General features: G+C 40.2%; 1 long non-coding RNA gene across 2 annotated transcripts; it reads right to left on the bottom strand.

Annotated features, from left to right (window-relative positions):
• Positions 1–3,729: 3,729 nt before the first annotated feature.
• On the bottom strand, positions 3,730–9,727 carry LOC119872704. 2 transcript variants are annotated; one of them, XR_005361734.1, is made up of 3 exons: positions 9,465–9,727; positions 8,231–8,323; positions 3,730–4,124 (listed from the first exon to the last, which is right to left on the bottom strand). It is a non-coding gene; the product is annotated as an uncharacterized LOC119872704 (long non-coding RNA). The 2 variants fall into 2 exon arrangements; XR_005361735.1 differs by having other exon boundaries at positions 8,231–8,337.
• Positions 9,728–16,108: the final 6,381 nt, after the last annotated feature.

Raw genomic sequence — 16,108 nt, forward strand, 5'->3', positions numbered from 1 at the left:
TTCCTGTGTCCTTATGTGGTGTATCTCTTGCAAAGGTAATGATTATTTGGACTTCTGTCATCATTAATTAGTATTATCTGTTCTTGACATTCCTATAAATGAAATTATATAGTGTGTATACTTTTTTTAAAGAGTTTTTAGAGCAGTTTTAGGCTTCCAACAAAATTAAGAAGGAGGTACGAATTTCTCATAGTCACCCTATTCTTGCACATGCACAGTCTCCTCCATTAACAACTCTCCAAAATGGTACTTTTTTTTTTTTTTTTTTTTTTTTTACCAAGAATGAACCTATATTGACACATCATGATCACTCAGTCCATAGTTTACTTTTGGGTTCACTCTTGGTGGTGCATTTGGACAAATGCTTAATGATGTATATCTATTGTTATAATATCATGCAGAATGTTTTCACTGACCTAAAAATCCTCTGTGCTGTGCCTATTCATCTTTTCCTGTGACTCTGGAATATTTTTTTTTTGTTGGGATCTAATTGGCATATAAAATTATATTGATTTCAAGTGTGCAACATAATGATTTGATATTTGTGTTTATTGTGGAATGATAACTACAAAGTTTAGTAAATATGTATACACTTTTGTGTTGGTTTCTTTCACTCAACATAATGTCTTAAGATTCATCCAAGTTTTTATGTTTATTATTAATCCATTTCCTTTATTTTGCATAGCATTTCATTTTATGAATAGGAACAATTGATTTGTCTATTCTTCTGTTGATGGACATGAGTTACTTCCTGTTTTTGACATAAATAAAGCTACTACAAATATTCTTATATATGTATCTTTTTTTAAGGTTTAGTTATTTATTTTAGAGAAAGAGAGCATGTAGTGGGGAGCGACAAGGGGAGAGGAAGAGAGAAAGTCAAGCAGACTCTGCACTGGGTGTGGAGCTTGACTCAAGGCTCAATTACATGATCAGGGGATTTCCACCTGAGTGGAAACCAAGAGTTAGACTAAGATCAACTGACTCAGTTACCCAGGCTCCCCGATATGTATCTTTAGTATATATGTGCACTCACTTCCCTTGGATTTAATTGTATGGGTGGGGTTGCTGGTCATGGGTAAACATATGTGTAGCTTTCGTGGATACTGCCAAACTATTTTTCAAAATGGTTGAATGAGATTATACTCCTGCAAGCAACGTATGAGAGATCCAGTTGCCCCACATTCTCACAAATATAAAGGATTATCTGTCTTAAACTTTAGTCACTCTTGTAGGTGTTTTGTGGCGTGTTTTATTTTATGCACTTATTTTTCTGAGAAGGCATATCTAGGTGTCACCAGACTCTAATGTGTCCATGGCACACAAGGTCCTAAGAGCCCTGTATTAGATCACAGTTATAGTCCTACTATGACCTGGTCAAAAGCCTGGTCAAAACTGGGTACTTTGGTTTTCCCACTGTAAGGACAAAAAGCAGAAGTTCAGAAGGAGCAATTTCCTGTCCAGCAATGAGGAAGTTGCTCAGCGTTTACTCACTTATTGACTTAGTCACGGGGCCACACCTAGCCTCCCGGGTATCTGGGAAATGTAGTCTCTAGCTGGGCAGCCATGAGCTCAGTCTAAACTCTATTACTATGGAACACAGGGTGATGGACTACTAGTGGTCTCCACTACAAGATGCTATTATTGACTGTCCCGGTGATACTTTTTGGTGGGGCAGACTTTCATGGCAGCAGAAATGGACCTCCACCCAGGGTGAGGAACTGCTGAATCACCTAAGCTGCCCCATCCCAACTTTCATCAACAGATGTCTGGGGCAGTGTCTCTCAGGTGAAATCATGCTGAGCTTGCCCCTCAGACAAATGCCTAGATTGATCAAGTCCAAGAGGTTCTCCAAAAATGTATATATAAGACCCGATATTTGTGATGTGTCAGTAAGTGACTGAATGACTCAGGGATTAGTAGGGTGGTTTTATTCAGGTCTTGGGGAAGAATGTTGAAGATGTTGGTACGAGGTGGCCCGAGTCATGCCTTTGTCAAAATACCTTGCGTGGCACTAGACTCTTCAACAGAATTGACAAAAATGTGTTGCAACCAATCTTTCACGGAAGTCACTGTGTCTCAACCAACCCTCTTGGCTCATCCATGAGTGTGGCTTTTGCCCACTTCTCAGACTGGGTACACTGTGTGCCCCCAGACCTCAGAGTCAGCTGCTCCAATTGCTTCACTCCATGCACTCGAAACAGCAGAGACAGAGAGGAGCAAATGATGAAGCGAGAACACGTCTAGCAGTGGAAATACATAGATAACACCAAAACTATGCGGTTGCTTTACTTAGGAGTGAGGGAAGTGTCCACTGGTCTGGTTCCTACCAATGCCAAATTGATGGAAGAGGCTTTGTCATGTAACCAAAGGCCAGAGCTGAACCAATACTCTTTGTTTATAGTAAACTCACACATGCCAGCAGCAGCTGGGTTGGAGATTTAAGTCCACATGAAAACCCCAAAAGGGCAATGGTAAAAAGATTAAATGTTTCAGTGTGAACTATATTAAAAAACATAGACTTGGAAACAACCAAAGAAAAGCAAAAAACCGAACTCTACCTGGGAAGTGGAGAATCACCCAGAACCCCTTCCTCCTCACTCTGTTTAATTGTGGGCTCCTGTGTTTGCACCTTCCCTCCATTTAGCAGATACAAGCAGAGAAGAAAATAGCTTTGATTTACAATTCGAGGAGGGGGCTGGGAAAATCTCTAAGATGCCACAGAGGGTTTGGGATCTGCTCACATCTTGGGGCAAGGGAGGAGGAAGCTTGTGCTGCCAAGATAGGGGAGAGGCCGGAATTTGGGGAGAAGAAAAGAAATAAAAAAGACAAATGGCATTGGGAAGAAAGTGTGTTTACCCACTGGATTTCTGTTATAAGAGGTTTGGGCAGTGAGACTGGGCTCTCTATTATGACACAAAGGGATGCATCAGTGAGAATAGAAAGCCTGAAGTGCTAGCTTTCTCACTCTTTCCCTAAAGTCTCCAAACTCTGTTATTTATTTATTTTTAATATATTTATTTATTCAGGAGAGACACAGAGAGAGAGAGAGGCAGAGACACAGGCAGAGGGAGAAGCAGGCTCCCTGCGGGGAACCTGATGCAGGACTCAATCCCAGGACCCTGGGATCAGAACCTGAGCCGAAGGCAGACACTACTGCTCAGCTATCCAGGTGCCCCGCCATGTGGGTTTTAATGCTGGAAACCATGAGTCGCTTGAGTCCTATGTGATATGTACAATGCACTGGATGCCCACCTCCCTAGTTCCCCCAGCCCAGGAGCACCAAGGACACATTCTGGATTGTTTTCATGGTGTGCACAGCTCATTAAGGGGGAGCTTTATGGAAACCCTAGTTCTGAATATCATGGCCCCTCATTTCGTTCCAGGGGTTGTTTCAACTGCACCTAAGCTTTGAACGTGTGAATTCCATTCAGATTTGTTCAGAAATTCTAGTTTGGGAAACGTTATAAATAGGTTTCTCATGAACACTTATGAGGAAAAAACACACAAGTGAAAACACACCCATTGGCTGAGGCTCTGCCAACAGATCTGAATAAAAACTTCTTGGTTGGCACCAAATACACTAAGATCTTTTGAAATAAGCCTCATGCCTGGTTGGCAAAACATGAATGAGCCGACTGTGTATTAAAAGGGCATATTATCCTCACTTGGCAACACACACAAAAAGTGTGCTTACTGGACAATAAAATTCTGACCTTAATTTCATACTCCTTTTCCCCTCATTTACAATATTTGGTTTAATTAAGAAGTGAAATTGTGAATGTTTTCTTGGCAATTTGGCAATAAACATCTGTACTGAATATAAAGTTCCATTTGGTGTCTGGGGGCAAAGTTATCAGTTCGTTAATGTATGGGTAAGTTTCTTGGAAAGTAAAAGAGGGCCAGTGTTGGGATCCAACCTTTTTCTTAAACATGGTAATGTGCTTTTTCTTGCTGAAGGGGAGCAGAGAGGGGGGTTTGGCCAGAGCACTTCATCAACAAGAACCTTTGAGAAGTCCATGCACAGAGAGGAAGTTGTTGACAGCATCGACAATTATTTCCAAGCAGTATTTCTTCTGAACTTTTCTTACAGCTGCAGAATATGGTAAGAACACAGCCTCCATCTAAGATATATGAAGAGAATGAAGAGAGAGAGAGGCATAGTCAACAAATGGCATTTTCTCGTTCACTTCAAATCCTTCACTATAAGTACATTCATTAGAAGCAGAAGCTAAGAATAAGATGGCAATCATAGGAAGACTGGGAGAAAATATAATGGAATAGTAATTAGACCTCGGGTGTGTGGATGTGAGGAAGTCTTCTAAGTTTAGAAGAAATCACATAGCAAAAAAGAAGTGAATGCATATTTTGAAATTCAGTATCTGCAATTAACAAAAAAGGTGAAAAGATAAAAGATGAAATATCACAGGTCAATGAGAAACAAGTGATTAATTGTTGCCTTCGATCAGGTTCCCTGGCAACCGGCTAAGATGAAACTTCAGTATACAAGAAGTTTTTGTGACTCTAAGTTTCTGTCAGTGGATGAACAGATCAAGAAAATGTGATAGATTTATATAGCAGAATGTTTAAGATTCAGCCTTAAAAATGAAGGAAGTCCTGTCATTTGTGACAACATGGATGAACCTGAAGGGCATTATGCAAACCAAAATAAGCCAGACAGAAACAAATACTGCACAGTATAACTTGTATGTGGAATCTTTTTTTTTTTTTTAAAGATATTATTTATTTGAGAGAGAGACACAGTGGAAGCAGGGGTAGGGGCAGAGGGAGAGGGAGAAGCAGGCTCTTCACTGAGCAGAGTGCCCCTGACATGGGGCTGGATCTCCACAAGGGGCTCTATCTCTGGACTCCAAGATCCTGACCTGAGTGGAAGGCAGACACTTAACTGACTGAGCCACACAGGCATCCCTTGTATGTAGTATTTTTTTAAAAAGTCAAACTTGGGTAGCTGGGTGGCTCAGTGGTCAAGTGCCTTGCCTTCAGCTCAGGTCAAGATCCCAGGGTCCTGGATCCAGCCTCATATCAGGATCTCTGCTCAGCTGGGAGTTTGCTTCTCCCTCTGGCCCTCCCCCTGCTTGTGCCTCTCTCTCTCTCTCTCTCTCTCAAATAAATAAATAAAAGATTTTTAGAAAAAAAAATCAAACTCATAGAAACGAATTGCAGAATGGTGGTTGCCAGGGGCTGGGAGTGGGAGAAGTAGGGAAAGGTTGGTAAAAGTTTACAAAATTTCAGATATAAGAGGAATGAGATCTGAAAATATACTATATGACTTGGTGATTGTAGCTGAAAACACTGTACCATATCATTGTAATTTGCTAACAGTAGAATTGAAATGTTCTCACACACACACACAAAAGGTAATGATGTGAGGTGATGGACATGTTAATTAACTCAACAGAGAATCTTTTCAAAATTTTGTACATATATGTATATATAATTGTTACGTTCACATAAAAAAAAGATTTTTATTTATTCATGAGAGACACACACAGAGAGAGGCAGAGAGACATAGGCAGAGGGAGAAGCAGGCTCCTCAAGGGGAGTGGGATGTGGGACTCGATCCCAGGACCTCAGGATCACTCAACTACTGAGCCACCCAGCCGTCCCACGTTCAGATTTTAAATATCTTATTATTATTTTTTACATTTTAAATATCTTATGATTTTATTTGTCAATTATAGTAATTTCAGTGAAGCTGAAAGAACAAAAAGTTTATTGAGGAGGATTCTGTAAACAGCCCCCTCGAGGGAGGGAGGCAGCAGGGCTGGGCAGAGGAAGAAGCTGAGTAGTGATGTAGAAGCAGCTCAGGCTTCAGATGGCCCTGCAGAATGGTCTCAAATTGAGTCAAGGGGGCTAGTTTCCCCTGGACTCAACTATGGTGCTCCCAGAGAGGGGGCCTAACCTTAGGCAAGGTGTTCCCTTCCCTGAAGACAATTACTAGAGAAGGAAGCAGATTCTAAATGTCCACAGCACGTCTGCTTGGCAATGCGGCAATGAGAGCCCTTGTCTTCAAGGGGGTTCTAAGTGGCAACTGTGAAAGTCTATAAAAGGAAATCTCATTATTCAAAATTCCATTTAGAAATGGGGAAGCCAGAGGGGGAGCTCTCTTGCCCTAACACTCCTTGTCAATTGCAGACCCAATTAGGAAGAGATGTACCCTACAAGTCAATGCTGCTTTACTACCTCAGCTGGAGGAAGAAGGGTTTTCTCCTTCCTCCCACAACAGCCCAACCAATGAGACACTGTCACAGCTCAGCCAACAAAGAGCCACTACACTTTGAATTCCCAGTTTAGTCCATGGACTCTGCTTCTAACAACCCCTCCCCATGCCTCTCTTTCCTCTATAAAAGAGCATTCCTCCCCTTTGTTCCTTGGACTTGTCTATGGTTTCACTGTGGCTTCCAAGTTCTGAGCTGCAAATCTCTGCTATTCCTGCCTAAATTCATCTTTGCAAGCAAAATAACTGGCAGTTTTATTTTTAAGGTTAATGCACCCATTGCATTCACCAATAAAGAACTAAACACTAAAAAAACTCAGAGTGTTAATACGAAAAGCGATGGTTCCAATATAGAAATTGGCAAAGGACATGACTACACAATGCAAAGTTCATGAATGGGAAAATGTCTAACATCACTAGTTATCAAACAAATACAGGTCAGTTGTGCCTGGATGGCTCAGTTGGTTAAGTGTCTGCTTTTGGCACAGGTCATGATCCTGCAGTCCTGGGATCCAGCCCCAAGTTGGGCTCCCTGCTCAGTGGGCAGTTGGCTTCTCCCTCTGCCCCTCCCCCCTGCTTCTGTGCTCTCTCTCTCCCTCTCTCTCTAATAAATAAATAAAATCTTAAAAAATTTTTTTTCACTCCCAGACCTGGTAGGTACTTGTGCAGGGAGGACTCAAATTGCTGAGGCTGGACTTGTGGGGCTCTTGGTCATCTCTCTCTTCCACCATGCTCTCTCCAACATGGTAGACTTGGGATAGCAGTACTTGTTGGATATGGCTCAGGACTCCCAAAGCCAGGGTCACCCAGGATCACCTTCATTGCATCATATTCCCTGAGGCAATTACAAGGGTCTACCCAGTTTTAAGGAGAGGAAACACAGCTTCTACATCTTAATGGAAGAAGGCAAAGGTTCTAGAAGACTATGTGGGATGGGAAATATTATCACAGTCATTTTTCGCAAAATGCAATCTGCCACACAAAACTACAATAATTAAATAGGATTTTTTTTATTTATTTATTTATTTATTTATTTATTTATTTATTTTTAAAAGACTTTATTTATTCATGAGAGACACAAAGAGAGAGAGAGAGAGCCAGAGGGAGAAGCAGACTCCATGCAGGAAGCCTGATATAGGACTTGATCCCGGGTCTCCAGGGTCATTCCCTGGGCTGAAGTCGGCGCTAAACCGCTGAGCTACCCAGGCTGCCCATTAAATAGGATTTTAGCAAAGTAAAATAAAATACACTCACCAATGGCACAAAATAGAAAGTCAAACAACTGGATTATTATATTTAAAATTTAATATGTGATTAAGTTATCTCAACTCAGTAGTTATGAAAAATTGTTCAATTACTTGTGTCTGGATGACTGATGAATCAAAGAATTTAATGTAAAAAAAAGATAAAACTGAAAAAATATCAAAACATTGAGAGGGCTAGGGTGCTTCAGAAGCTTAAAGTTGTAAGAGAAATCCCAAAGGAAAAGATTTTTAAATGACTAATTATGATGAACTTCTAAGTTAAAAAATTCCCATTTTTCAAATAGAAAAGGAAATAAGTGACAAATTTTGAAATATACTCTAAGTAAATACAAAAGAAAAGGTTAATATCTTCCAACATATAGGGGCACCTGGGTGGCTCAGTTGGTTAAGAATCTGCCTTTTGCTCAGGTCATTATTCCCAGGGTCCTGGGATTGAGACTCTGCTCAGCAGGGAGTCTGCTTCTCCTTTCCCTCTGTGTGCTCTCTCAATCTCTCTCTCTCTCATAAATAAATAAATAAATAAATAAATAAATAAATAAATAAGTTTTTAAAAAGTACCTTCTAATGTGTAAAGAGTTCAAATAAATGGACTAGTGGTAAAGGGCAAAATATAATTCATAATAGTAAACAAAAATAAAGTAATTTTGTAAATTGTGATAGAATGTAGAATACATAAACTATATAATTTCTATATAAACTATATAAAACTGTGCAATACGAAACTTACCATTTTAACCATTTCTAAGTATACATTTCAACGACATCAAGTACATCCACATTGTTGTGCAGCCATCTCCAGAACTCTCTTCATTCTGTAAAACTGAAACTCTGCACCTGTTAAGCAATAACGCCCCATTCTTGCCTCCCCTGACCATGGCAATCATGAGTCTACATTTTGTCTGTAGGAATTTGACTACTCTAAGTCCCTCATATAAGTGGAAACATACGGTACTTCTTTTTTGGAGACTGGCTTATTTCACTTAACATATCCTCAGGGCTCATCCATGTTACAGCATGTGTCTGGATGTCCCTTCTTTTTAAAAAATTTTTTTAAGTTGATTACTTATTCTTCTTATTTATTTATTTAAATTCAATTTGTCAACATATAGTATAACATCCAGTGCTCATCCCATCAAGTGCCCGTCAGTCACCCAGTTACCCCATTCCCCTGCCCACCTCCCCTTCTGCAAACCCTTTGTTCTTCCCCAGAGTTAGGAGTCTCTCATGTTTTATCACCCTCTAGAATTTTTCCCACTCATTTTCCCTCCTTTATCCTATAATCCCTTTCACTATTTCTTATATTCCACAAATGAGTGAAACTATATGATGATTTTCTTTCTCTGATTGACTTATTTCACTCAGCATAATACCCTCCAGTTCCATCCGTGTCGAAGCAAATGGTGGGTATTTGTCCTTTCTGATGGCTAATATTCCATTGTACATATAGACCACATCTTCTTTATCCATTCATCTGTTGAAGGTCAGGATGTTCCTTCTTTATAAGGATGACTAACATTCTATTGTATGTATAGACCACGTTTCTTTCTTTCATTCATTCATTCATCCATCAACGGAAAAATCCTTTTTTTTTTTTTAAGATTTATTTATTTATTCATAAGAGACACACAAAGAGAGGCAGAGACATAGGTAGAGGGAGAAGCAGGTTCCCTGTGGTGAGCCTGATGCGGGACTTGATACCAGGACCCTGGGATCATGACCTGAGGCAAAGGCAGACGCTCAACCACTGAGCCACCCAGGCATCCCGAAATCCTTTTGTTAAATTGTAAAACTAATACATGTTTATGTTTAGAAATTCAAACAATTGAGAAAAGCATAAAAGAAAAACAAGTCTTTTACTCTTTTCTATCCTTCGCATTCATCACAGTACCTCCCATTTAGCACTCAATCATGCGTCCTTCCAGAAAGTTTGTGTGTTCTTAGAAGCACACTTGCATACTTACCTCGTCTTTCTTTCTTTGGTCTCTGGACTGTTCCTCAGATGATGAGAATCTTGATGGTGATAAAACTGGGTGATATAATCTCTAGTTATAGTACAATATTAAGAATATTAGGTTTTGACACTGTTTAAAATATATTTAAACCAAATATAAGTGGGGTATTTGTCCTGATGTAGGCTTCTGAATGCCTACCCCCTCTTGAGAAGAGTTAGTCCTAGACCCAACCAGCATAAAAGTGAGGGCCCTACAGTGGCCATCTCTTTGGGCAAGCTTGAGGCAATGAGGAAATGACTCACCTGGGGCTGCTTCTGTTGCGCCTGCTTACAGCCAATGACAGACATGTGGCAAGGACTCGGACACCGTCAACTATTGGAATGAACCTGCCTGAGGGTGATATATTGTTACTCTAAACTCCATTCTTGGGCTATCTTTTCCTTTGTCCCACTCTGGGTCTCATGAAAACTGAAACATCAAAGACAGGTTGTACTAAACATATGCTCTGAAGTCTGTGGTGAGTGAGGTTCCTCCTTTCAAAGAAAACAACCCTGGAATGAGGTTAGCTGTGGAGTTAGGCAGTAAGTCCTTAGCTGTTACGTGTCCAAATAGTCAAAGTGGAGTTTGCAGCCAGGACGCCATGATGGTTCCTTTGAATTACAAGATGAAATGGCCTCAGGGCTCTTTTGGGCTCTCTATGCCCAAGGGCATTATAGTTTTGACTGAAGAGCTAGATCCTCAGTAAGGTTTGAGCCTCTGCACCCAGACAAGTAACCCAGGGGGTAAGGGTGGGCCACAGCCACTGGACAGATTACACCATGGAAGGGGAAAGGCATAACTACCAGCTGGGTTAGTTTGCTAGGGTTACTGTCACAAAGTACCAGAAGCTGGGTGGCTCAGAGCAGTGAACACTTGTTGTCTTGCAGTTCTGGAGGCCAGAAATCTGAAATCAAGGTATCAGCAAAGCCATGCTCTCTTTGAAGGTGAGAGGGGAGGATCTGTTCCAGATCTATCTCCTTGACTTGTAGATTGCCATCTTTTTTCTGTGTCTCTTCACATAATCTGCCCTCTGTACATGCCCATTTCTGCCTCTAAATCTCCCCTTTGTATAAGGACCCTGGCCATATTGGATGACGGCCCTCCTTAATGACATTTTAGCTTAATCACCTTTGTAAAGACCCCAGTTCCAAATCCAGTCACATTCTGACACCTTATATCTTTTTGAAGGGACACAATTCAACCCATTACCATCCTAACTTCATAACCAGCTGCAGAAAAATAGATAAAGGGCTTCCATCTGTATTTTTTTAAAGATTTATTTATTTATTTATTTATTTATTTATTTATTTATTTATTCATGATAGACATAGAGAGAGAGAGAGGCAGAGAGAGAAGCAGGCTCCATGCCTGGAGCCCGACGCGGGACTCAATCACGGGACTCCAGGATTGTGCCCTGGGCCAAAGGCAGGCGCCAAACCACTAAGCCACCCAGGGATCCCTCCATCTGTATTTTATTGCTTACTGCCAGGGTGAACTGATAACCACCTTTTTCTTTCTTTATTTTTTAATATTTTATTTATTTATTCATGAGGGATGCAGAGAGAGGCAGAGACACAGGCAGAGGGAGAAGCAGAACCCTGGGATCATGCCCTGAGCCAAAGGCAGATGTTCAACCACTGAACCACCCAGGTGTCCTACCACCCTTTTCCTTTTTAAAAATAAGTTATTATAATTTGTCTTTTCTTTTCTCTCTTTTTCTTGATATTGAATGTGATATTGTCCTCTGAATGTGCCCATGTCCCTAAGGTACAGAACATTGAAATGAGACCTCAGTCGGACTAAAGAAGGAAGTATGGGACTAGCCTGCGATATTGACCGTGGGGAATGCGGCTCCATGAAATGACTTTCACAGGCAGCTGCTGAACTTAACTTGTCATGTCCTCTTGGGGAAAGAGGGGTTCATGGCAAATTAGTTCCGTTGTGTTAGACAGGGGCATCTCTAAATGGTTGGGGAAGAAGTGTATACATAAAATAGAGAAGGTCTTTTTCTAGTAGCTCTATCTGAACGAAGTGATTTTGTAGAAACTGGATTCCACAGTTTCTGTCTCTTGTGTAATTTTATACTTGCGACAGAGGGACCCAATGTGCAGTGAAGGATTAACCTGACCCACGAGGAAGTCTGGCCTTTGCCCTCAGCTACTGGGAGGTGATCTCCTGGCCCTGGAATGTCCTGCCTGATGGGAGTATCTTTGTTTGCCTAGGATCTTTGTCCACCGACAGCCATACAACCATACAACGTTTTATGACGAGGACTTTGGGCTACATGGTATCAGTTCTGCTTCTGCAAGAGACTAGAGATGAAAAGTATCGACCAGAACTTTAGAGGCTGGAGATCAGAGTCCAGCCACATGGGCAGTATGTGATCAAACCCCAGTAAAAATCTTGGACACCAAAGGTTCTGGTCAGCTTTCTGGGTTGGCAGTCCTCCATGAATATTGTCACATCATGGCTGGGAGAAGTTAACAGGATCCACAGCAAACCTGGAGAAGATGCCCAGACAGAAGCTCCATGTCTGGACCCTCCTGGACTCTGCCCCATGTGTCCCTGCCTTTGGCTGATTTTAATCTGTTTTTTTTTTCCCTCCGTAATAAACATAACCATCACTGTTATAAAAACTGAAGGTGGTTTTGGGAACCTCTTCAACTTGCAATTGATGTCAGAGGGAAGGACATTCTCTTGCAGGAACTCTTCTAACTGGGCAACGGACTAAATTCCTGCATACAGGTTCTGGAAGTCCGTGTTGCTGAGTCACACAAGTGGTGACTCTCTAAGGAGAAAGCCCACAATGTCTGCCGTTTAGGTGCTCAAAGCTGGCCCGACTCCCTCTCCTTCTGGGTTAGATCTTCCTATGATTCTGCAATAACTAGTACCTTTCCAATAAATTGCATGTTTTTTTTTTTTCTTAAGCTTTTCCAAATTGGGTTCTGTTACATGCAACCAAATGAATTCTTATCTGTTGTAGAATAACAGTTATGCAAGTATATGAAGGGGGATTTGACCACTTCCCCAAGGAATTCCTTTAAAAGATAGACAAAAGCCAACTCAGATGAAGAGGGGACAGGAGAGAATAGGATGGGAGATGGCTCTAAGTTTGGTATGGTGCTCATTTGCTGTTTCAAAAATTGGGACATAAGGGGAAAAGGTGAAGCATTTACCCTGACTCCCTGATGGGTTGTTTCACAGTAGACATTAGTTAATGGAATAAGTTTTTCTTTATAGAGGGATCAAAGTTAATGATGGCAGGGAGAAAGATACCATTGGAAAGTGACTGTGTGCCTCTTCTAATGAAATAACAGATCCAGGCAATGAAGAATGGCCTCTAAAGCCAGCAGGTAAACAGTTGATGGGGAGTGTCCTATTGGATGGTCAGGGTGACCACACCTGAGTCACTCAACCTCTGTGTGACTGAGGCAGGTGACCAGGCCTAAGTGAACGTACTCATGAGATGCGATAGGAAATATATTGCCCCACCTTTGAAGTATTTTTGCCTCCAACCTAATTGAATCTGAATGGCAACACATTTTTGGATCTAATCATCAGTTTACTAGTAATATGGGATATATTAAATATTAAGTGAGCAACAAGGATTCCATCAACCAAAATCAGACTGTGAGAAATTCTACGGGAAAATCGTCCCAATGTCTTTTTTTTTTTTTTTTTTTTTTTTTTATCCCAATGTCTTTAACAAATGGTAGGAATAAAATGGGGAGGAGAGGTAAATTGTTGATATCTAAAGCAGCCTTGAGACTTAGCAAATGCGTTGTCTGGACCTGCTTTGGACAAACTGATTGTGAAAAGACATTTGTGAGACAGTTGGGAAAAATTTTTTTTTAAGATTTTATTTATATATTTTGAGAGAGAGCACAAGAGTGAGCAGGTAGGGAGTACAGAGGAGGAGATGGGGAGGGAGAAGGAGAGGGAAGACTCTCATGCAGACTCTGCTGAGCACAAAGCCCCATCTGGGGCTTGATCACCACCTGAGCTGAAGCCAAGAGTAGGATTTTTAACTGACTAAGCCACCCAGCCAAACCAACAGTTGGGAAAATTTAAACACTGACTGTATTTGATAATATTAAAGCAACATTTTAAAAAAAGAGAAGATAATAGATATGTGGTGGTTATGTTTTTAAAAAGAGAAGAATTTTTATCTCTTAGAGTACATCCCAAAGTATTTCAGGTGGAAAGTTATGTTTTCTATATGACATTAAAATGTATTGAAAGTGACAGCAGTTAAAATTATGTGGTGCTAGCATTTGAATAGAGACATCAGTGGCCTAGAACATCATGAAGTCCAGACTTCATGCTGTAAAATAGTTGAGTCAGAGGAGATGGGTGTGAAGGGTACAGCTAAAGCAGAAATCATCAAATATTTATAATCGTTAAAGCTGGATGACAGGAGGTCATTCTATTCTGCATATAAGGTCAACTTTTATGTATGTTTGAATATTTTGACAATAAGAATGAATTTGGGGAAACTGAGTAACTTTCTTCACATCCTATCCTGGGATAAATAAATCTTATCTGTAAAAACTGAAACCAAAAAGCACTGGAAGAACCCATCGGAGGATTGTTTTGGTGACCTCAAAAATGTGGCAGGATTTTCTAAGGATAATAGATTTGTGTTAGTCTTCTGACGTGACTGCATTCTATTGGTTAATATTATATTAATGCTCTGCTTCTTTTCTGTGCTGCTTTGTCAGGTTTTCACAACATGCTTAGGACACCTTCATGAAGTGAACTGTGATATTTCCCATCTTTGCTGAAACTGTGGATTAAAGTACTTATTTTGGAGACAGTTATCCAGCCACTCGTTTATTGGTATCTGATGAGTTGTTGAGTGTGCACATGTGTGTTTTTCTTTTTCTCTTTCATTGCCACGATGAACTAATGATTTTTTATGTATTCAATGTGTTTCAATCTTCCCTTTAAGTTGATTCCTGTGTTTTTGACATTAACCTCAAAGTCTGATAGTTTCCTTGCTTTCTGATATGAGATGTTTGAAGCTCATCCTGTACTTTTCCTGCCCTAGGCCTGTAAACAGCCATTTCTCAAGAAGTCCTGGTTCCTTTTAGTGAGAAATGGTCTTTGGAGACAACAGAATGGATATCAGCTATACTCAATGCTACTGTTGTGCTTGCTTCAAGGCCTTTCTGATTGAGAGCTAGGAAAGGCATACTAATTTTTTTTTCAAAAAAGAGAAACAAATCATGAGTTCATACTTACCTTTCAATTCAAATTAAATATCTCATGGACTTCACTTCTGGATTGTTAGGTCTATATCTTTTTCCTCTTATATCAAATATCTTGGTCCCTAATTGACATAATTACGTTACATATACCTATATAGGTACATAGTTATGCAAATATTTACTATATAGATTTTGTGTGTGTGTGTGTGTGTGTGTGTGTGTGTGTGTATAGTGGTGGCTTAATAATATGTCAACTTGGCTAAACAGAACTACATTTTCTAGAATTCCTTTCCCAGTAGATCTCAGCCCAGGGTTGGACACAGGAGAAATTTGCAAGAAATTTTGAAGTGGTATGCTTACTCTCTGACAGTCAGTGTAGACAAGGCCCTTTTGGAGCTCAAGCACATTTATGTGAGTCTGCTGGCTCACCTCTTCTGGTCAGTGTCCTCCAGGCCTGGAGGATCTATCTGGGTGCCAGATGTGAGGGGAAGAGGGTTGAAGTGAAGTCTCTAATCCCCCCATTTCTCATGCATCTTTCTTGCCTGACCACACAGCCCAGTGACATCAGGCTTAAAACCAGGTGGAGGGTAAAGAGCTGAATTGAGGCTGGTTAACCACCTCCCACAATTGTGTATGGTCCAATTCCTATATGTGAATTCTTAATTCTACAGCATTTCTAGAGGTTCTGCCTCTCTGATTGATTCCTGACTCATACATATATACACACAGTATATGTATACAGGTGTGTGTGTGTGTGTGTGTGTATATATGCATTTGTGTAGAAGCATGTATGTATATATATCCTACTGTGTGTATGAAATAATTTTTATATGAAATAATTTTAAAACAATGCTAACATTATTGCTATTGATATCAATTTTGAGATTTTTTTTTTTTTTTGTGATTCTTTCCGTCTCCAAAATTATGTATTGAAGGGGCACCTGGGTGGCTCAATTGGCTAAACAACTGCCATTGGCTCAGGTCACGATCTTGAGGTCGTAGGATCCAGCCCTGTGTCAGACTTTCGGCTCAGAGGGGAGTGTGTTTTTCCTTCTCTCTCTGCCTCTACTCCTCCTCCTTGCTTGTGTCCTTGGGTATGCTCTCTCTCTCAAATAAATAAATAAAATCTTTTAAAAAATTATGTATTGAATAGCCCATTTTTCCTCCATGATTTAAAATGGAATTAGTTTCCTATAGTAAATTTTCATATTTCTTTGAGTCTAATCTAGACATAATAATGATCCAATTCACTGATCTCTCTATTCAAGTGTCAGTACCACACAATATTAATCGCCAAATCTTATTAATATATTTTAATATCTGATAGGACCACCCTCTTCTCAATTATTTTTTTTTAATTTTTCAGATTTTTGGGCCATTATTATTTGTATTTCCTATGAAATT

Source organism: Canis lupus, chromosome 7 (assembly GCF_011100685.1).
Source record: "Canis lupus familiaris isolate Mischka breed German Shepherd chromosome 7, alternate assembly UU_Cfam_GSD_1.0, whole genome shotgun sequence".
Lineage (NCBI taxonomy): Eukaryota > Metazoa > Chordata > Mammalia > Carnivora > Canidae > Canis > Canis lupus.